We start from the raw sequence: 23,350 nt of genomic DNA, 5'->3' as shown, positions 1-23,350 counted from the left end.
TGTATTTTAATTTGATGACCAGTTTGGATCGTGGAAGTTTCGAACGTAAAAATTTATTTCAAATTAAGCTTAAGTTTTATTGCTTTTCCACTGTTAAAACCTTAACAATATCTCTCAGCACTTGTGACGTGGTACAATCTGGTAGTTCATTCACACATGCCTTTCCCGTACACCCCAATCCACCAACACGTGGGGTCGATCGGTAACGTCCCCAAGTGGGGCTCTTTTGCCAGTTCTGCCAACGCTAATCCACCTCCCGAAGAGAATATATTCGTACATTCGGCACAATTGGGACACACAAAGCCGCTCATATTCTCTACAATCCCAATGATCGGTATCCCAGTTTCTTACAGAAAGTTGCCTCCTTTCGGACGTCTTCCAAGGCCATTTCCTGAGGCGTTGTCACAATCTGCGTTTACTCCCTTCAAGTTTTCCATGAGGGTGATGTGTTCGTCCGAAAACCCCGGATGAGTATCGATAATGAGATAATCCAGCTCATCCCAAGCGACGTCCTCTAAAAACTGTTTGATCATTGCAGTCTTCTTGAGTCCTCGCCAAATAACAGCTTCGGTTCGGCTCTTCAATAGAAAACCAATCGACATAACGGCCAGTTTCTTTTCGGCACTGGTATAAACTGGTACCCATCCTTCGCATTGGTGAACATCGTGATCCTCAAGTCCTAGCAAGAATGGAACGCTGGGACCGCACAGATCAATGTCTAATAAGCCAACCAAAACGAAAGTGTTGATTAAAAAACATGATTATATTTTGCCAATTCAAATGACTCACCTTTTAACCGGATTCCGATAAGGTTAACGCGATCGGCAAAATTAAACAATGTTTACATTGTTACACTCGAACAACAAACAATCATGAATGTATCCATAGTAACTCCGTCAGGGCGAACTCGACGCTCCTCCAATGAATGTCAAAAGATTGTGCCCACTTGTGCTCAATATCCGCCATTATCGCTCGTGGAAAGCTGGATATAAAATATGTTCTACAACTTTATGACGCCATACTAAAGTAAGCAACTTTGCATGCATTAAAAACAAAAACGAAACTTACATTACCCTAATAGGTGGATACACAACTAGTTTTCAGAAAGATAGACTATTTTTAACTAATAAACCTCACCAAAGACACCTCCTTAAAATCAGGTGTTTGCACGCTATGCACGGTTTAGATATCTAAACCGCTGTGTGCTGATTATATCTCCTTTTTGCATCAAAATGACAATGAAAATATAATAAAATTGCTATCTCCATTACTCGGAGCATACATTTTTATTGTTTTATATAGATTTGATACATTTTCAATGTAAGTAAAAATTTTCTTCGGTTTCTCTGACCCGAAAAATCTTGAAGAGATTAAAAATCTCTTTTTCTTTTTTAAACGTCAAAGAGTTTTCTTAAGGCATTTCACCGGAATTCCAAAATAAGAAAATTTAAAAAATCTCTTCGTAAGTTTTTTGTTCGAAATTCGGCGGCAGTACAATATGTTATGAAACATTTTGGTTATTATAAATGAATTCAAAAGCTGTAAAAAAGTAAGTTGGATGATTTTTTCAACGCATATTAGGGAGAAGTTAAAGAAAAGCTCTCGAAGCCATCTAGCGGAGAATAGAAAAAACTACATTTTCTCTTTCCGCAGACATCATAATTTTCTTTCTCTTTAGATGCTCGGAATACGGTAAAAAGAAAAGAGAATTATTGGAAGAGAAAGAGATTCTAAGAATTTCTTTTCGTGAAGAGATTTTTCGGAAATTTTCTTGAAGCACCGGAATTCGGCTGCTGACGCCGAGAACCCAGGAACCGAAACACAAGCTACAGGTGCGAAGGAAAAGATCGTTAATAAGAATGATCATAACAAAATAAACCCAAAACGATTGACAAATGATACATCACTGATGTATATCTTCGGTTCTGAAATGGAAATTTCTCCCTCCGATTAGATCCGACATCCGATTAGATAGCTACCGACCAGACCGTTCTTTATCTAGACATCAGAACTCATCTCTAATGCCATCGCCATGGTTACATCGCAAATCCATGGCTCCATCGCATCGCGAACGGACTGAATTAAAAAATAAACCAAGTAATGCTCATTACACCTGTCACCAACTCATCACACCGGATAACCATCTCGACAACGCTTACTTACTTACTTAGGTGGCTTGCCGTCCTAAGACAAAGCCTGTTGAACAAAATTTCTCCATGTAACACGGTTGAGGGCTGCCGCTCTCCAATTCCTCGGACACCGAGTACTCTCCGCCAGATCTCGCTCCACCTGGTCTAACCATCTTGCTCGCTGCGCTCCTGGTCGTCTTGTTCCTACCGGATTTGAGGCGAACACCATCTTTGCAGGGCAGTTGTCCGGCATTCTTGCAACATGCCCTGCCCATCGCATCCGTCCAGCTTTAGCCACCTTCTGGATACTGGGTTCGCCATAGAGCTGTGCGAGTTCATGGTTCATCCTCCGCCTCCATACTCCGTTCTCCTGTACGCCGCCGAAGATCGTTCTTAGCACTCGTCGTTCGAAAACTCCGAGCACTCGCAGGTCCTCCTCGAGCATTGTCCATGTTTCATGCCCGTAGAGAACAACCGGTCTAATAAGCGTCTTGTACAGGGTGCACTTTGTACGGGGACTTAGTCTGCTCGACCGCAATTGCTTGTGGAGCCCATAGTAAGCACGACTTCCGCTGATAATACGCCTCCGAATCTCACGGCTGGAATCATTGTCCGCCGTTACCAGTGAGCCAAGCTAGACAAATTCATCGACTACCTCAAACTCATCGCCGTTGATCAATGTACTACTGCCCAAGCGGTGTCGTTCGGCCTCGGTTCCGCTGGCCAGCATGTACTTTGTTTTAGACGTATTTACCTTTAACCCAATCTTTTCTGCTTCGCGCTTTAGTCTGGTGTACTGTTCAGCCACCGCCACAGATGTTCTGCCGATAATATCCATGTCATCGGCAAAGCAGACGAATTGACTAGATTTGTTGAATATCGTGCCCCTCGTGTTGATATCCGCTCGGTTCATAACACCTTGTAGCGCTATGTTGAACAGCAGGCATGAAAGACCATCACCTTGACGAAGCCCTCTGTGTGATTCGAATGAACTTGACAATCCACCCGAAATCCGAACACAGCACTGCGTACCATCCATCGTAGATTTAATCAGTTTGATGAGCTTCCTGGGGAAGCTGTTCTCGTCCATGATTTTCCATAGCTCTTTCCGGTCGATGGTATCATATGCGGCTTTGAAGTCAACGAATAAATGATGCGTGGGAACTCTGTATTCACGGCCCTTTTGGAGGATTTGCCGCAGTGTAAATATTTGATCCGTTGTAGACCGACCTTCGACGAAGCCGGCTTGATAAGTTCCCACAAATCTATTCGCAATTGGTGATAGACTCGACAACGCCAACATCTCCAATAATTTGTATAAACCAAAGCACGTCCCTGCACTGGCTCCGACCGGGGCCGTTCCAGTTTTCACCGCTATTCTATATTTCGAACGGATTGGTATTTCGAACGAAATTTCCGCCAGCAAAATCAAATGAGCAAGCATCTCTCGGAACAAGTCGAACGAAATAAAAATTCGTTTGAAATACAGAATAGGGGTGTTTGACTGATGCGTCCTCGGCGGCTGCTGTTGTGGGAGACTTGCACTTTCAGGCAAGTACTTCAAATATCGCAACTGGAACAGAAGCTGAAGGCAGAGCAATTCTTTCAGAAACTCCAACAAATATAACCAATAGAAGACGAAAAGGTAAAACAATTCCAATTACACATCACTATAGCCAGCGGCTTAGCGAATCGTCGACTGAAGGACTCGAAAACAAAACTACCGCAAACAACAATCAAAGCGACCATCACTCTAGCGACGCACATAGCGCCCCTAGTCGTGAACGTGATACGGACGACAGGATAACAAATCCCAAAGGAAACCAAGAAAATGTGATCGACAATGTATCGCTCTTCAATGGAATGTAAACGGCCTTCAAGCGCGATATGCAGAGTTACAATTAATTGTCTCGAAACATCTGCCACTGGTAATTGCAATACAAGAAACCCACCTCTCGCGCACTGATCTAATGAACAGGTTTCATCAAGCTGAATACAAGTGGTCAATTCACCTTGGTCCGAACTCTCCCTCACAAAAGATGTTGTAGGTCTCGCTGTTCACCAAAAAACGCCACAGAAATATCTCAAATTAAGAACATATCTACAAGTAATTACCGCTCGCGTTAAGTCCCTGTGGAAGCCACATACGCATCAGTATACATACCATGCCATATGCCACCTCGAGAATTAGCATCAGAGCTGGAAAATCTGATCACCGAGCTACCTCCCCCGTTTGTACTTCTTGGTGACTTTAATGCCCACCGCCCGTTGTGGGGCAATAGCAAAGTAGACGCCAAAGGAACTATTATAGAGGACTTTGTTGCCAACCATAATTCAATCATCCTCAACACAGGAGATCATTAGGCTAGACCCAAGAAGCGGAACAACCTCCGCAATTAACCTCACCATTATATCACCGGAGCTCGATCCGAAATTAATATGGAAGGTAGAAGAAGACAGACACACGAGCGATCACTATCCGACAACCATGAAGCTACCGGATATCATACCGATATAGCAAACACGTAAGCGTTGGATACACGATCAAGCTAACTGAAAAGAATACGAGAGCATTCTTGTTGAACTGAACGTATACCTCGAGAACAACAATTTTCTGTTGCAGAATTGAGCAACCACATAATATATGCAGCCGAACATTCCATCCCAATGATATCTGGAAAAATCGGAAGAAAATCCGTTCCTTGATGGAACATTAACGTACATGATGCCGTATGAGCTAGGCAGAAAATGCTATATAGCATATATGGCACACCGGATCAATCTCTGCTTCGTGGAAAGAAGGAATCATTGTACCTCTCCAAAAACCTGGCAAAAATCCACGAAAACTAGGAAACCAACGTCCAATTACGCTGTTAAGCTGTTTCAGCAAAACCATGAAGCGCATGGTAAATAGAAGATTAGTACATTACCTTGAAAGTAACCATCATCTGAACCAACAGTTCGCCTTCCGGTGTGGTAGGGGAACAGATACATATCTAACCTCATAGTGTTGGTTTCGGTGAATCAAAATCAGTGGCCAGGAAACTCCCGATGGAATGTTCTATTTTCTCTGCCGAAGCCATGGCGATCCTTTTTGCACTGAACAACGTGATGACAGAACATCACAACACCGTCATCTTCACCGATTCTGCGAGCGTTCTTCAAGCACTAGGAGGAAAGGAAGATCCAATCAATCAACAGCACTATGCTGGATCCCTGCACATATCGGAATTGCTGGTAACGAACTGGCTGACCAACTTGCCAAAGCAGGAAGCAACAACGACAAGATTCCATACCGGATACCCAGTGGACTTAATCCGCACATGCAAAACGACAATCCGACATCAATGGGAAGAGCAGTGGCATAATAGTCCCAGTTTCTTAAATTTAATTAAACACACAACTTACCATGGCCTGACCGATGGGGACCAACAGAGCAAAGAGCACTCAGTCGATTACATATAGGACATACAAATGTTACTCATCAGCACTTGTTCAGGGGAGAAAGTAGCGTGTGTTCGACGTACGGGGAGTCATTAACTTTTCCACATATCCTTGTCAATTGCCAAGCCTATGACAGCCACCGCTCAAAGTGCGGTCTAAGCGGCAGAATAGAAGAAATTTTAGGCAACCAGTAGTTCGCAGAGACGAAACTAATCAAGTTCCTTAAAAACACTAAATGAATAGAATTAATTTAAAACAAGTTACTGATATTAAAATAAATTTACTATTTTGGGGCGAATGACCGTCCAATACACATCCAATAAATACCGAGTTCGGACGCTTTGTAACTAGGAACTGGCAAAGAAAAGATACATATATAGAAAAACCGGCAAAGGCAGTAACAAGCAATATCTAACACAAAAGGAAAATGGTATGAGATAATAAACGAACCAGTTCCCAACATTCGGTGCATAAACCTAACACTCACCACAGATGAACCGCCCAGTTAGCTTCGAGGTACGATGCCGGTCTTACAAGCCAGTCGTCGTATGTTCTTGGCTAGGCGGTGCTTGTTAAATAGTCAAGTACGATCGTTGCACTGACCCACCCCCTAATTTTCATGTACTCTTCGAGTCTGTCGATAAAGAAGGGTAATTACTAATGACGGTTGAAGCCCCACGGCTTTGGTTTACACTATCAGATGAAACAATAACCTTTAACAGAACCAGATCCGCGGACACACACTCACTAAGGATGGAAGGTTCTAATAATGGGGATGGGAACCAAACGAAAACTGTGTGACCACTGTGATGAAAAAGATCCGGAGCACATCCTATATGTGTCAAGTACAATCAAAATAGAGTCGGACACTATACGTATTAGAATACCCTGAGCTGGCAAACCACTCAAAAACATACATCTCAAGATGTATGCGAAGCGAAGAAAACGAACTAAAACCACAACAGAAAATCAAATTGTTGAAAGAATATTAAAGTAATTATTTGAAACATTACCTACCCGCAATCTTCATCACTACCAAGAATTTGAAACTAAAATAAAACAAACAAGATAATGCCAATTTAGCCTAGATTGCGATGTCGTTGAAATTAATATCCTCTGAATCTCGGAAGACTTCTCGATTGGTATTGCTCGTATTGCTGCTCCAAGCCGCAAAAAAACGGAAAGCAAAAATTTTTCTGGTTTGATGTAGAGCAACGATAAAAAAAAATGTTGCACCATTTATGTGTATAGTTACTATATATATAGTTCGGCGGATAGAAAACCAGGTGAATTGGCATCCCTGATTTATAAAATTAAATTTGAAATTATGGTGAAATGTGCAGGTTTTTACGAAAAATAATCACTGGCGGGTGTTGAAAATGACTAGTTCTATGAAAATAAAGTATGTTTTTTTTAACATTACTCCTGCATTTTGGATTTTGGAAAGCTTTTGGCTCCGCTTTTGACGTTTATTTGGCTCCCGATTTTCTATCCGCCGAACTATATATATAGTAACTATATTTATGTGTGGTCTTATTGCATTATGCTTTGGCTGAAACCGATGACAGAACTCTTCGGCTTTAGCCAAAATCTGCACGCAAAAAAATCGTAACGTATAGTTAATCCGATAAGGCTAAACTTGCAAACGCTTTAAAACAAGGTATAGAATTCTAGATAGAATTAACAAAAGTAAGTGCCGTTGATTTGAGTACATTTTTATTTCTCGTTTGCGTTTACTCTGGTAAGTTTACAAACGAGTAAACTTTCAACTTTCCAAGTATACTAAATAAAGAAACAATTGTAAAATGTTCTTACCAGCAAATATCCGTTTGGATCGCATATCCTTGGCCATTGTTCCATTACACTACTTCGAGATGAGCTGTTATCTGTGAGGACCGATCTGTACCTCACAAAAAAGGTATCATTCCAGCGGCGTATCACTTCTTCCCAGGGAGCTATATTGTTCCGCAACCAGTTTCTATCCGCATCAAAACAAGCGATTTCTATAAGTGCAAAAACGTGACAAACCGTGGACAAAAGTGTTTTATCTTCAGAGGAGAAATATTAACAAGTATATTATATATCAATTTTAATATATATAGGAATTATTAGTTTGAAATATAAATATGAATTATAGTAAACAATTATACAGATAAGCTATAAATCAAATTTTTGATATAATATTTTATATATAATTACCTGTTGCTGATAGCTCCAGAACTTCCTTTTTGAGTTGATGTGTTTCTAAGTTTTCTTTTTTTTTCAGGCACCTTTTCTTGTTCCGGTTGTGGAACCTGTCATATAGCAATCCCGACGGATTCTTTTTGCCATTTTTAACGTCTCGTGGCGAGAAATACAGTTCCTAAAAGTATAAAAACATACATTAATATATATATATATATATATATATATATATATATATATATATATATATATATCAATTAAAAAAACTAAAATTTTACAGCGATTTCTGTAGAAAATTTTTGACTTATCATTTCCGAAAAACGGACCATATCCGCCAGCCGGAAATACTCGTTTTTCGCGATGTAATTGTCCACTATTACGTGTGCCAAATTTCTTCTATGTTCTGAATTTAGCTGGCCATATTTCTCAAAATATTGGCACACTATCTTCCCTTTATCGTTGTGGTCTAAAATTGTATCGAGGCACTGGAGCGTTTTTTCGGTTGAAAGCAAAGTAAGTTTCCGAGCAGGGGCTCTGGAAGGGCCTGGAACTGCTTCTCTTTCATCCAGAGATTTAAACAGCGCACTTTCTTCCCAGTTAACCAGCTTTATACGCAGAGCGTGTTTATGAGCGGTTGACTTAGTATCGGCGAATATATCGGCTAATGCGATTTCATCGAGTATTTTGATATAGTTCATGTCTACGCCATGTCCTGTAGAAATGATGACAAAAATTCTTTCGGTAATCTTGATTCAATTTTTCCTATTTAGTAAACTTACTCCGTAGTATTGTATACACTTCCTGACTTAGTGTAAATTGGTTAACAATTAAATTTTGTAGACCAATATCCTCAGTTTGCTCTGGAAAGGATGTTTTATGTGGGAAAAATTTATGTACAAACAAAATTACCTGTATGATATTGGTGGTCGTCGAGACATTCCTCTAATATATCATCGTTAGCCGTATCCATTATTGTACTTGCTTTTAATTAATTACTAGACAAACTTCACTTAAATGGGAAAAATAAATACACAGGCACCCAAAGGTATACACAAACACAACGCGTCTTAAGCTTTTTTCTCAATGGCGGTTTCAAATGACAGAAAGAAAGAAGGCAAAAAACACCATATAATTGTTATTTAGACAAGTTTTCATAATCGGTTGAAAAACACTAAACATATCGGATAAAGGTAACCTCTAAAATTGTTAGAACTACCATGGTATTTTTGCTTCTTGAAAACGGTAGTAAATTTAACAATTTTATGGTCTTGTTGACAATTCATGTTGTTATATCAAGCTGGCAAAATGTTGTCATTGGAAGCTTGAGAAAAAAGTTCATTTGACCATGGAAATGGTCGTCATTTTGGTTTCTATCATGGTATTTTTAACCACGAAACTTCTCAAGTTGATAAAAATCATGGTACGCACTACAATATTGTCATATAGTTAAGATAACCATGGGTACATGTTTCGCGTTACCATGGTTTTTTTCTCAGTGAATAATCCAATAGAAAATTTTGACAGATGCTGTTTTACGCGTCTACCGACTAAATAGGATGCCAAAGAAATCAACCTATTAATCAACCGACTTCGTCGGATCGCATTGGGTGGTTGCCTCCGTCACCCGACGCATTGGTATCTGTTACCGTCGGGTAACGATTAAATCAGGTGATGATCGGTTTACTCTGTACAGAATGATCTTTTGACAGCTTAGTCTGATTGATTTTTGAACAAGGCCAGTTTACTTCTAATTTATACTTGTTCTTTATTTGAATAGCTAAGTAAGTACATATCAGTTACATAAAAAGGCAACTGCATTGAATATGTAACTTATTATCGCTATTTTAGTTGGAATTTGGCACTGAAAATTATCGTACGACTATTTTTTCCTATCGGATTGTGGAGCCGCACAACGGAGAGAGAGGTTAGTGATAAGCTGCTCTTGACTCGGTTGATATAAGGTTTTGCAAGGTGACGTCACGAATGAACCGGAATGAACGCAATTCACCCATTTGACATCCACTAGTGGTTTGTTTACTATTTGTTAGGCGCACGCGATATGCATAAATTGGAGTATAACGTTTTAAAAGCGTATTATCCAGTAGTGTCGCCCTTCAAACTACTCGGAATGGCAGTTTTTCTGCTTTTCTGACTTGCCGTTAAGGGCTTTAGCAATATTCAGTTTCAACATGTTAACCCATGTTCCAAGTCCATGTAAACAAACCACTGATAGACGTCAAAGAAGTGAGGTTATGTTCGCCCGTGCAAAACCTTATTGTCAGTTCAGAGAAAAATTCTCATCGAGCGATTTTGAACGAAAAAGAAGAAGCAAACCCGCAGTTGTCAAACTTCTCAAACACTGAAACAAAAACGCCGTTATGAATAACACGTGATACACTCATAATTGGAAATGCACAAAAATAAAATTTTCGCGCAAATCGTCACAAAAAAACTTTATTCCGAAGGACTTTCATTTAAATATAGAAAAACGTTTATCTAGTCACATATTGCCATATTTTACTTACTCACATATTGAAAAAACGTCACGTCGAAATTTATTTGTTTATAACATTCAAACAACCGAACCGATTTTAATGATTTTGGTTCCAAATGAAAAGTTTTCCTATGAAGTTTTTAGGGAAAGTATTAAGCTGAAGCAATAAAACGAAACACACTTCTAATTAAAAATACGCGTGAATAATAATCTTATAATTATGTTGGATTTGGTGTAGGCCAAAAATAAATTACCCATAATCCGTACCTATTCAGCTTTTTACGAGCCATACTGGTAGACGTGTTCGTAATATTTGAACAACATTTTTGACATTTCCCTAATACATCGCACGTTTTCTTACCTAGGTCTATAGAACAAGACAAATTTTGATATTTAACTTTTGTCATACAAATAAGATTCTAAGTTGAATTTATATTTTATTAAAATTATGTACTTCTTTAGATTTGGATTTAAGAAAGAATTATCTGATAAACAGTGTAGAAGCCAGGAAGGATATAATTTATTAGGTAGAAATATCTACGCCTTCTGGAAAAGAATATGAAGGAATGGGAAACCCCGGTTTTAGTGTAGGAAATCAGGATTCATCGGAAGTCCAGGCGTAGAAATTGTATGTCTTAAAGCGCACGTGACGTGGCATTGAAATTGATTTGAGCGAGGATGTTTGGAGAGTTCAATTCGCCCACTAAAACTTTCCTGATTAACAGAACTCTTTCAGTTTTTGTCCTATTGTCGAGAGTTTCAATGTTGAGTAGGTTGCAGTGGTCTTGATACGGCGGAAGCACTAAAGGGTTTCACCAGGGTAGAAATCTCAAAGCATACCGTAAGAATTTTGTTTGCACTGCTTCCAGCCTGGAGGACCAAATTCCAGTGAGGGGCTCCAAACTTCAGCAGCATACTCTAGGATAGAACACACAATAGAGAAGTACAGGGAACGTAAGCAAGATGAATATCTAAATTCTTTGGATACCCTAAATATGAAGCCCAAATTTTGATTGCCTTTAGATATTACATATGAGTAGTGTTTCCGAAAACAGAGGCTCGTATCAAGAAGACTTGGGAGTTCTTTGATTGCATTTACCAGTATAATCAATATATATAGAATGCCAGTGTCGCTGGTGTTTCATGGATATTTTGGTGGCAAACATGTTGCTGGTTCGTGTCTTGGATACGGGAACTACATTGTCAAATTGCCCAATAGAAAATTTTCCTCCCGACGAAATACCCCAAAACGACCAAATCGGGTGATTTATCCTACGTGATTTACGGAAAAGCAGGATTTTTTATTGGGTTGCCTTTTTAGTTTGACAATCAGATTCCCGTTTCGAATCGATCACTCACACATATGCGCATACAGTGTAAATACGTAATTTTCAAATGTGTGATGTTTACCACGAGCACTGCAGCGACACTGGCATTCTATATATATTGATTCAACTCATTTACCCTTTCCAGTATTTCGTTGCTGATGCGGTAGTTTCATATGCCAACTAAAACAAACCACCAAAACAATAACAAAGATCAGGGCGGCCAGTTCACACAGGTTTCAGCATATTTCGGGTTACCAGTTGTTCAAATTAAAAAGTAACCCCGTTAGTTTGCATGAGGAATAGTTCAAACGAACGGGGGTCCACTGTAATAGGTTCTTTCATGCGACTAAAAGAGATGATCGAGCACTTGCGCACGCTAGTGGAAAGCTCATTCTTTTGACACCAGTCTGCAAAAATGTCGATTAGTTTTTGTAGTTCACAGCAATCTTCAATTGATTTGACCGGCACAAACATTTTAAGATCATCAGCGTACAGCAATCTGGATCCTCGTGGAAGTACAGCACAAACGTCGTTAAAGAATAAGGAAAACAATAGCGGTATGAGGTTACTTTTTTGTGGAACGATATTGAAAAACATACAGGACAGTCCATCCGCTTGCCGCAACCATCTGTGTGATTCAAAAGGACACGAGGGTGTCCCCGAAACGCGCACATAGCACATCAATTACTCCAGATTAGCGTTGATCAGCCGTGTCAGTTTATCCAGAAAACCGTATTCAATGTATAAAACGCAAGGGTCAGTCGCTTAGAACCTTCTTATCACTTTATTTTGTTTAGTGTGTGCCTGTCGGTGTCGGCAATAGGTGCCGGTCGTACCGAATATGTGCTCATTCTGTTCAGCAGCCGAATTCCGGTGCTTCAAGAAAATTTCCGAAAAATCTCTTCACGAAAAGAAATTCTTAGAATCTCTTTCTCTTCCAATAATTCTCTTTTCTTTTTACCGTATTCCGAGCATCTAAAGAGAAAGAAAATTATGATGTCTGCGGAAAGAGAAAATGTAGTTTTTTCTATTCTCCGCTAGATGGCTTCGAGAGCTTTTCTTTAACTTCTCCCTAATATGCGTTGAAAAAATCATCCAACTTACTTTTTTACAGCTTTTGAATTCATTTATAATAACCAAAATGTTTCATAACATATTGTACTGCCGCCGAATTTCGAACAAAAAACTTACGAAGAGATTTTTTAAATTTTCTTATTTTGGAATTCCGGTGAAATGCCTTAAGAAAACTCTTTGACGTTTAAAAAAGAAAAAGAGATTTTTAATCTCTTCAAGATTTTTCGGGTCAGAGAAACCGAAGAAAATTTTTACTTACATTGAAAATGTATCAAATCTATATAAAACAATAAAAATGTATGCTCCGAGTAATGGAGATAGCAATTTTATTATATTTTCATTGTCATTTTGATGCAAAAAGGAGATATAATCAGCACACAGCGGTTTAGATATCTAAACCGTGCATAGCGTGCAAACACCTGATTTTAAGGAGGTGTCTTTGGTGAGGTTTATTAGTTAAAAATAGTCTATCTTTCTGAAAACTAGTTGTGTATCCACCTATTAGGGTAATGTAAGTTTCGTTTTTGTTTTTAATGCATGCAAAGTTGCTTACTTTAGTATGGCGTCATAAAGTTGTAGAACATATTTTATATCCAGCTTTCCACGAGCGATAATGGCGGATATTGAGCACAAGTGGGCACAATCTTTTGACATTCATTGGAGGAGCGTCGAGTTCGCCCTGACGGAGTTACTATGGATACATTCATGATTGTTTGTTGTTCGAGTGTAACAATGTAAACATTGTTTAATTTTGCCGATCGCGTTAACCTTATCGGAATCCGGTTAAAAGGTGAGTCATTTGAATTGGCAAAATATAATCATGTTTTTTAATCAACACTTTCGTTTTGGTTGGCTTATTAGACATTGATCTGTGCGGTCCCAGCGTTCCATTCTTGCTAGGACTTGAGGATCACGATGTTCACCAATGCGAAGGATGGGTACCAGTTTATACCAGTGCCGAAAAGAAACTGGCCGTTATGTCGATTGGTTTTCTATTGAAGAGCCGAACCGAAGCTGTTATTTGGCGAGGACTCAAGAAGACTGCAATGATCAAACAGTTTTTAGAGGACGTCGCTTGGGATGAGCTGGATTATCTCATTATCGATACTCATCCGGGGTTTTCGGACGAACACATCACCCTCATGGAAAACTTGAAGGGAGTAAACGCAGATTGTGACAACGCCTCAGGAAATGGCCTTGGAAGACGTCCGAAAGGAGGCAACTTTCTGTAAGAAACTGGGATACCGATCATTGGGATTGTAGAGAATATGAGCGGCTTTGTGTGTCCCAATTGTGCCGAATGTACGAATATATTCTCTTCGGGAGGTGGATTAGCGTTGGCAGAACTGGCAAAAGAGCCCCACTTGGGGACGTTACCGATCGACCCCACGTGTTGGTGGATTGGGGTGTACGGGAAAGGCATGTGTGAATGAACTACCAGATTGTACCACGTCACAAGTGCTGAGAGATATTGTTAAGGTTTTAACAGTGGAAAAGCAATAAAACTTAAGCTTAATTTGAAATAAATTTTTACGTTCGAAACTTCCACGATCCAAACTGGTCATCAAATTAAAATACAAGAAATTATTTGGCTTTAAAACTCCAAGTATATTAAGGCTTAGAAAATATCTCTTACGACCGTAACTTTATGGTAATAGTGAGGTGCCAGTTCTGTGAGCCACTCTTGTTTAATAACGGTACCTTTATAAACAATTTGGTAGTATGCAAAAGTTCACAAAATACAACCCATTGTGGCTGTTCTACGGTATACAATGCCGAAAGTGGATGAATCGAAAGCTCTGTGTCACCTCGTACCGTTTTGTAAACCCCAGAATGATGCAAATAAGCAGCGTATGGAAAAAATCCCGACACAATGCAGCGGCATATAGTTTCCACATTGTCACCACAAGAAAGCAGTGGTATGTTTAATTCTCGTTCCAGCATGCTGCAAAGTTGTGTTTTGATTTCATGTGCGCGTTTCAAATTACGATAAATCAAAAAATTTCGTCCACAGAATTCTTTCGTGCGATCATTTGCAACAAAGGCTGTGTACACATTCAAAAGTGTGATCAGATCTCCCTCAGAAACTTCAAAATTACGCTTCGCAATAGGGGCTCGTATGGACGCCTGGCCGCTCACTGGTTTTGAGAAAACTGATTGAACTTGCAGCATGGCTATTATAATAAGAATTTCCTCTGAGCATCCCATCTCGCCGGCGTTGTACAGCATTTTAGCCAACATCGGATTTATAGGCATTTCTGCTACGAAATAACCAATCGGGGACGTTAAGTTTCCATCGGAAGCCAGCAGATTCTTAGTCGGTGGTGGTGAAGGAAACGTGAACCGCAAGATGTTATCAATTCCCAATGCTTTTAGAAATAAAACCGTGCTGCAGAGATCGGTTCGGCGCATTTCCGGTGGAGTATAATCGGGTAGTTTGTCCCACTCTTCTTCGGTATAGAGACGGTAGACTTTTCCGCTGCGAATCCTTCCGGCTCGCCCGGCTCGTTGTTCCGCGGCTGCTTTGTTAGTCGGTACTATTACCAAACTGTTAGTGGTGCTCTCGGCTGAATACCAGTTCAACTTTACAAATCCGCTATCAATAACTGAAAGTAGTTGACATTAGAATTTCTTTACAGTTTCAAGCAAGCAGTTAAGTTACAAGCCGGCTTACTATAAACAATTCCTGGAATTGTCATTGATGTCTCCGCTATGTTTGTAGCTAAAATAACTTTCCGAACTCCCTTAGGGGCGTTGAAAAAACTTTCAACTGATCCGTGTTGGATAGCGTTCCGTACATGGGAAGTATTGTCAAGTCATCCTTCCCACTAGCCTCCTTATGCTCACGCAAAAGATCGAGTGCTTTTAACACTTCTTTCAGCCCCGTCAGGAACGCAAGAATATCTCCCGGTTTCTCACTACGATGGATTTTCATTACCGTTTCTACTGTTCCCTTCACGTAGTCTGGACAAGGTTCTGAAAGTGTAGTCCAAATTATTATATCTTTTTGAGCCTGACGAACAAAACCTTACCTTGCAAATAAAACACCTCGTAGGGATACATGCGACCTTGCGATCTGCAAAATTAAACAATGTTTACATTGTTACACTCGAACAACAAACAATCATGGATGTTTCCATAGTAACTCCGTCAGGGCGAACACGTCGCTCCTCCAATGAATGTCAAAAGATTGTGCCCACTTGTGCTCAATATCCGCCATTATCGCTCGTGGAAAGCTGGATACGTTTTCGGTGCTTTCAAATGTTCTCAATATGCTGAAATATATATTTTATAAGAAAGCCTGTTATCGTAAAAATGTATATTAGACAAATTATAACATATTAAAAAACACACATTTCAATAAACAATCGCTCGTATTTTTAAACAGTTTATAAGATTACACAAACCGCAATCAATTATAGGGGTATTGTATTCAACAAAGTTGATAACTTTGGCATGTTTTGCAACTTTGTGAAGACTTTGTGTACATACGTTCAAATGGTCTATTTTTTATGTAATATATGTTGAAAATCAGTGATTCATTACCGCCATCTAGCGAGGTTATTGCCGCAATTTATCAACGCTATCGATAATAGCTTTACATCGATAATAGTGTTCGACATCGGAACGTAAATTGAAGTCCGGGTTCCAGTTCGGAACCGGAATGGTTGGACCGGAATAAAGTCGGACTAAAAAAGTTCGTTCCCATTTTTAACCGGACCAATTTTCGTTCCGATGTTGATTCGATAGTACTGCAACGCTTTAGCATTGACTATAAATATTGTGACTATGTGAAAAACTTATCATTTTGGTAATAAGATTATTTTATATCCTTAGTATTAGTTTATTGTTGTTAAATATTAAATTACTACTATTTAAAAAAACGAAAAAAATTGACAGTTATTGATATCCATTTTTACCGTGATTTCCCGTTACTGAAAAATAGTGATTGATGCATTATCTACAAACGATTGCTTATTACTTGCAGCGTAACAAAAACTAGGTTATTATCACCCTAATGAGTAGATATGTATAACGTCCACAGACAGACTATTTTTGATTGATAAACTACTCCAAAGATCACTGACTATCACCGACGAACTGACATGGCATAGAAGAAAATGCTTTAAAAACTATCGTCCCACACTTTTTGCCTGCAAACTGCACCCTCTGTTATGCATGTTACGGAGTAGCTTTTACTTGTAAGGTTTTATACCGTAAGGTTTTTACAAATGCATGGTTTCATACTAAAAACTCGAGAGCCGCGGTGTGGCCATGTCGCGAAACATGCTTTTTGGAAAAATGAGTAGTTCTTGAATAGACGATGAAATTAACACGAGTGTCTCGTCTGTTTGTCTGCCGTAATATCTTCTTTTAGAATTAAAATGTGATAAAATCGCTGTCTTCATTACTCTAAGTATAAATTTTTATTGTTTTACAATAGTTTTAAAACACACTTAACGCAAGTAAAAAAATGATTCTAATTCTCTTACACGAAAAATTTCGAAGAGATTAAAAATCTCTTTTCCTTTTTTAAACGTCAAAGATTCTCTTAAAGCTTTTTGCCGGAATTCCAAAATAAGAAAATTCTAAAAATCTCTTCTAAAATGTCTTTTCTTTTACGTCCGGAATTCGGCTGCAGGAGTGATAAATGTTTGTTTCTTGCTTGCTGGTGGTTTTGCTTGTTGGGATTTCGTGGATCGGTTTGGTTTAACTGCTTATTTTTTCGTAGAAACACAAGTCTTCTTTCCACAGGTGATGTCACTGATAGGGTGCGTGTCTAGTATGCTAGCAAGCTCTCGGTTTTTGGTAGCAACCCAGGTAACCAATAAGCATTTCCAATGCAATTTAAAAGCAAGCCAATAAGCATTTAAGTTGCCTTAAATGCTACTTAAATGTTATTTTGGCAAAATATGCGGCTACTTTACTGCTAGCCCTCTTATAGTGCTGACAATGCTTATTTGCAGTTAGTTACCAACAAGAAGAATTTAAATAGAATTGTGGATGCCAATTTACAACAGTTATGCAGTCAAAAAGCTGATAAACAACAACCTGCAGTGTAAAACGCCAGGGATGCTAATAAACGACTGATTTACTGCTTATTTTAATGCTTATTGGTTACCTGGGAAGTTCGGCTTCTAATTGTTCTACCTTAGCGATTAAGTCTGGGATGGTACCGTATTGTTTGGCGGCGGTCAGTCTTTCATGTGGTTTCATCTTCAGAGGATTCCAAATCTCTGATTCGTTCATCTCTATGAGCAATTTTACGATCTCGCTTTTGGATTTCGCTTAATAGGGCGTCGATTTTCGCATCCTTTTTACCCTACTCCGTTAAGACGTGATCGAGTTTAGCCGACACATTAGCTGGTGACCACATTAGCCATCGATTTTGCGTTATGTTGTTCGTAAGCTCGTGTTGCGTCTGGGTAGGAGATTCCCGCGTCCACATGTTGGATTTTCTCTTCCTTTACATATGAAGGGCATTTTCGACTAGATAATTGATGGTCATTCGATTTGCATCGTTTGCAGTATGCTTTCGATGTTCACTTTAAGCCGTTCATGTTGAGCTGAACAGTTACCGCAGCTAGGTGAGGGTTGTTGACAACGAACACGTGTCTGTCCGAATTCGAAGCAGGAATAACAGAGTAATGGAGAAGGATAGTATAGTCATGTTTTGCACCTCATCCACTCAAAGTTGATGTGTTGGGGGACCCAAGGAACATTTTTGTTGTATAGCAGCTTATCATGCGCTTGCTCCATTGGTTTTAGCTCTACAATAGTTGAATAAGCTACCCTTAAACAAAAATGTTCGTTGGGGATCACTGTGCCCTCGAGAGTTAGTATAATTGTCGGGGTGCTTATCCGATCATCCCCCATGCTACTTCGTTTCGTTATTCTTTTTATGGCGGTTACCCCTTGTTCCTTCAGATTTGTTTTGATGACTTCTGCTGAATAGAGAACAAAGGATATTCACCACAAAAGCACTCGCTAACTATTGTTCGAATCTCTAGCGGAGCGTCCACGAATACGACCGCACACGCCGAATGACATATTGTGCGCGCATTCCCTTACTGGACACGACGGTTGAAACAGTCGTGATTCTGAACAGTCGTAAAAAGGGTCGTTTTTAGCTTTTGACAGATAAAATGTCAAATTGTGTCATCATCGCTGTTTCATTATTGGAACCAATCGAGCAAAGTAAATAAACCTAGGAATTACCGTTCTATCAGAAGAAACGGAATGAAATTCAGCATGAAATGAATTTGTATTTTCAACGCCGGTTTGCCGAAATTTCATAGTGAATAAAGCGTAGTTTATCCTTCATTATCCAAACAAGCAATAACAAAGCAATAACGTTCGTATTCGAAAACAATTTGTTTAATGCTTTTGTATGATTAACACGAAGTCACGATTAAGGTTGCGACAGAAACGCAATGAGCCTGTGTTGCCAGTTATGGCGATAATACATTACGAACTGTGTTGCCAATTTAGTCATTTTTCTACCTTTGGAACGTTTGAAACAGTACCTGAACTCCCATCGGAATCCATCGGTCAAGTAAATGCACAATACGAACTGAATAATATTGCAGTTGATTTTGGTGGAATACACTTGGAGATGTCTTTGACTTTGAGTATTATTAGTTCTGTTCTGCTTTTGATCATCAATTGTCCTGTTTCGGTATGAATAACATGTATTGGTGTGGTTTTCAGGTATCATGGAGATTTGAAGAACTATTTTGAAGTGTTTGCAGTTATTGAAGATTGGTGTGGGCTGCGGATCCGTAAACTTGGGCGCCGTATTTCATTTACTTCTGATGATAGCATTTCCTATTGTAATATTTTGATACTCACACCATCTGTATATTGATTTCTAGGTTAAGCTCGTCTGTACCTGTATTTTCTAGATGTAACGGTTGGCTTTTGACGTAGGACTACGTCTTTATTTACTATACTGGGACTGGGTAGCACTTTGTGAAAACGAAAATAAAAGTGTAACGTTTGAATGATAGATTTCAAATGATAATAACTATTAAACTACTGAACGAAACTGAACAATTTATATGTCGTTGGCTAGATAAAATGACCAGCGATTTTATGAAGGGGATGAGAGACTAATTTTTTGGTGGGCGTAAGACGGGGGACTACCATACAAATAAAACACAAATTTACTAAAAACTGAAGAAGTAATCAAGCAAATGGAACCAAACTTGGCATGTGGGGATTTTAGAAGGTGGGATTTTTTTATGGTGTATTGAGACCTGTTTCCTTTCTAAGAGGGGAGCTCCCATGCAAATGAAATACAAATTTGCTCATAACTCTAGAATTAATCGAGCAAATGGAATCAAATTTGGCATGTGGGGTTTTTTGGGGTTAGGAATTTTTTCTGTGGTGATACATTCGGGGGAATGATTTTGTAGGAAATGATGCTTTTTGGGGAATAGAATTCTGGGAAATGGGTTTCTGGGGAATGGTTATCGGGGGAATGGTATAGAATCTAGTATAATTGATAGCTTATAGTACAAATTGATTGCGAAGGTTTCACGAGCGATTTCAAACATGATGTAGATTGACACTGATACAGGTTCCAACACCCAATGTGGTTGAGAAAAGCCCTCGAACTACTATTGGACGTTTTCTGTGCCTAATAAACACCAAACAGATCACGTGACTAGCCACGCGCTGTTGTTAATTAAGAGTGTGCCAAAATGAGATGGAAATACAGTGGACCCCCGTTCGTTTGAACGATTCCTCATGCAAACTAACGGGGTTACTTTTTAATTTGAACAACTGGTAACCCGAAATATGCTGAAACCTGTGTGAACTGGCTGCCCTGCTCTTTGTTATTGTTTTGGTGGTTTGTTTTAGTTGGCAGTTGCAAGTGCGAATATTGCATTTTCCGATCGGATTTCTATCTTAATCGTTAGGAAAACGAAATGTGAAACCGATTAAACACGCTAGGTCAGTACAAGCAAATCGTGTTTATGTGCATTGTCCGCATAAACAAATGATGTCATGTTGAGAATGACATTTGAACCATTTTTAATTTGCACGTCGTGCAAACCAACGGGGTTCAAATTAAAAAGTGTTCAAATTAAAAATGGTCAAACGAACGGGGGTCCACGGTATATAGCGTTAAACCGATAAGCGCCGATTCTTTCGATGTATTCGACAGAGCCTGAGTGTCAACTGAAATTAGTGTTTGTCCAACAATTTTAAATATAATAATTTTACCTGGATTTCCATTTTTAGGTTGATGCAGATTTTGCCAACATACTCAGTGATGCAAACACGTCTTGCCTATTTACGGAATGGGAAAATTATGCTGATTCTTTTCTTGAATATGTGAAACACTCCACTATAAAAGACAAATTTTGTATAAATCTTTTAAACCAGCTGGAATCCGAGAACTTACAAACAGGTAGTATCATACACAGACAAACAGACATAAAACTCACTGTCCATTTTTTCGCACGCTGAAGCAGTCATTGCAAATTTGGTATTGGCTGAGAATGTCTCCATATTCGCCGAAGTGGTGCTTTTTTACGAACAGAGGGAAAAACCACTTATAAAATAATTGTTAGTTTACACACTTAAAAAAAAGTACCGAGTTCGGTAAAATATCGTAAATTTTACCGAACTCTGAGCAGCAGAACGTTCGGTAAAAAATTTTTATGATGCCAAACATTCGCGATGACGGCATTGAAAAAGATTTCGTAGGCTGCTCGCACTTACAGAAAATCTCATGCCGAACTGTCAACGTGTGCGTGATGACAAAAGCAAAAATACTTCCATTTCTTTTTTTCTCACGCAAAACCCTGAACAATATCAGTAACGCCGTCATAGCGAATTACTAATGATCCGTAAACGTCGATTGGCACCATCGAATTTTGCCGAACGTTCGGCTGCTCAGAGTTCGGTAAAAAAAATTAAGTATGTAAGCGATACCCCTGTTGTAAGTTAAAATTTAAAAAGATTGATTATGGATGGAGCCAGTGTTCAAGCAAAATGTTCATAATGAGTTAACGGGAAACTAGCAGTCATTAACTTTTCGTCGGAGAGCCCAATTTCGGAAGCAGTTTTGAGCCCAAAAGCGGGATTCTGTTCATGAAAATGTAAATATTGCATTCTTCTGCACAATCTGACCAGAGCGATTATATTTTCATGGACAGAATGTTTGTTTCAAACAAAAAAACTGCTTTCGGAATTGGCAGAATCAATGCCGACTAATTTCACCTTAAAGTTAAAGAGTTCTGGTTGTTTGTCTGTGACCATACGTTGTTTATAGACCATTTCATATATTGCGGTTATTTACATAAATTTTCATCCTGTTGCGGCGGTAACCCGCATCGTCAATCACCGCAAAGAGAACAAGGAAAGGTGGCCAAATATTTTTTGGTTTATATGTGCAATTGTTACTGATGCTTTAGCAACTAAAAATACATAAAAAAAACGTCTTTTAACCTTTTACATTCAAAAATATGTATTATATAAATCCATTGAATATCATAAGTATAAAAATATGTGTAAATAGTAACACAATTTAAGAAGTACGGAAAGGGGTTGCAAATATCTAAACAATAAAAATTAATCTATTTGTATGGCAGCTCTGGACAAAAGCACATCCTTCAATATTTGGCGAGGTCAGCATTGGGCGATAATGTATCGATATAACTGGTATCGATATTCGTGGACGAAATCTCGATATAGTTTTTTTTCGAAATAGTTAATTTCGGCATGCATATAACAGCTTTGTAAATGTTAACACGTTATACGGAGTGTTAAAAATAAATGTAAAATGCAGATCGTCACGTGATGCGAGCAATTTGGCTGATTATGCTTTCAGCTGAGTATACGTATCGATATGTGAAAAATATCGATATTCAAATAACGAAAATTCGTCAGCTTCGCTCAATACAGAATTATTTTGACAGCTTGCTATGAACTTTCCGAGAATGAAAAGATTTCTTGCAATGCACAATATGACAAGCGACAAGGTAACGTGCTGATATTAATATTGCGCTTTCCCATACTGGCACTTAGACAATCCGCAGATGACCCCACGGGTAAGCAATACCAATATCAGCAATATTGTCAGGTCGTAAAATGGTCTATTGCTCTACATACAATCGAAATAATTATGTTTTTGTTTACAGATTACCGTCATTATATCGTTGCATCATTGTTCCACGCTGTTATAAAACCGGTGAGAAACTCTGCCAATAAATTACCGACTATAGTTCAAGCACAGAACGACGTATGTACTCTAGTTTCATGCAACGAGGAGTACGCAGATGCAACTGCAAAGCTGCGCGAAGATACACAGAAAGTGAAAGATTCTCTGCCCCCGCGAATTTTCATCATCAAGAATACTGACCAAATTACATTTTTCGTGGTTTACAATGGACTAGAATATATATTGCCGTCATTTCTTCGTGCTGTTGATGTAGCGTTGAAACTCACATTCGTTTTGGACCTGCCGTTCACAGAGAGTGCAGTATTATTTTGGGGTTTTATTTCCCGCTATTTTTATAAAATAGACTTTCGAAAACACGCACAAAACAAACAAATCTTACTGTTAGAGCAATTTCTCCAAAACAGGCAGAATGAACATTGTATGAATTAAGATAATCTGTGATAGTCATGGCACCTATCATAGGACTATATATTTTATCCGCTGTGTGCAGCTCATTCTGTTT

The 23,350-nt window shown here is 38.9% G+C and overlaps 3 pseudogenes; 1 reads left to right on the top strand and 2 right to left on the bottom strand.

Annotated features, from left to right (window-relative positions):
- Positions 1-76: 76 nt before the first annotated feature.
- On the bottom strand, positions 77-5,135 carry LOC128740022 (cytosolic Fe-S cluster assembly factor NUBP2 homolog; annotated as a pseudogene).
- Positions 5,136-12,948: 7,813 nt separating this feature from the next.
- On the top strand, positions 12,949-14,156 carry LOC128740021 (cytosolic Fe-S cluster assembly factor NUBP2 homolog; annotated as a pseudogene).
- A 115-nt stretch (positions 14,157-14,271) lies between these two features.
- LOC128740020 (probable ATP-dependent RNA helicase DHX35) lies at positions 14,272-20,897 on the bottom strand (annotated as a pseudogene).
- Between the last annotated feature and the right edge of the window lie 2,453 nt (positions 20,898-23,350).

This window comes from Sabethes cyaneus, chromosome 3 (assembly GCF_943734655.1).
Source record: "Sabethes cyaneus chromosome 3, idSabCyanKW18_F2, whole genome shotgun sequence".
In the NCBI taxonomy this organism is placed as follows: Eukaryota; Metazoa; Arthropoda; class Insecta; order Diptera; family Culicidae; genus Sabethes; species Sabethes cyaneus.
The sequence above is the reverse complement of the archived record's forward strand: the minus strand, read 5'-3'. Positions and strand labels throughout refer to the sequence as shown.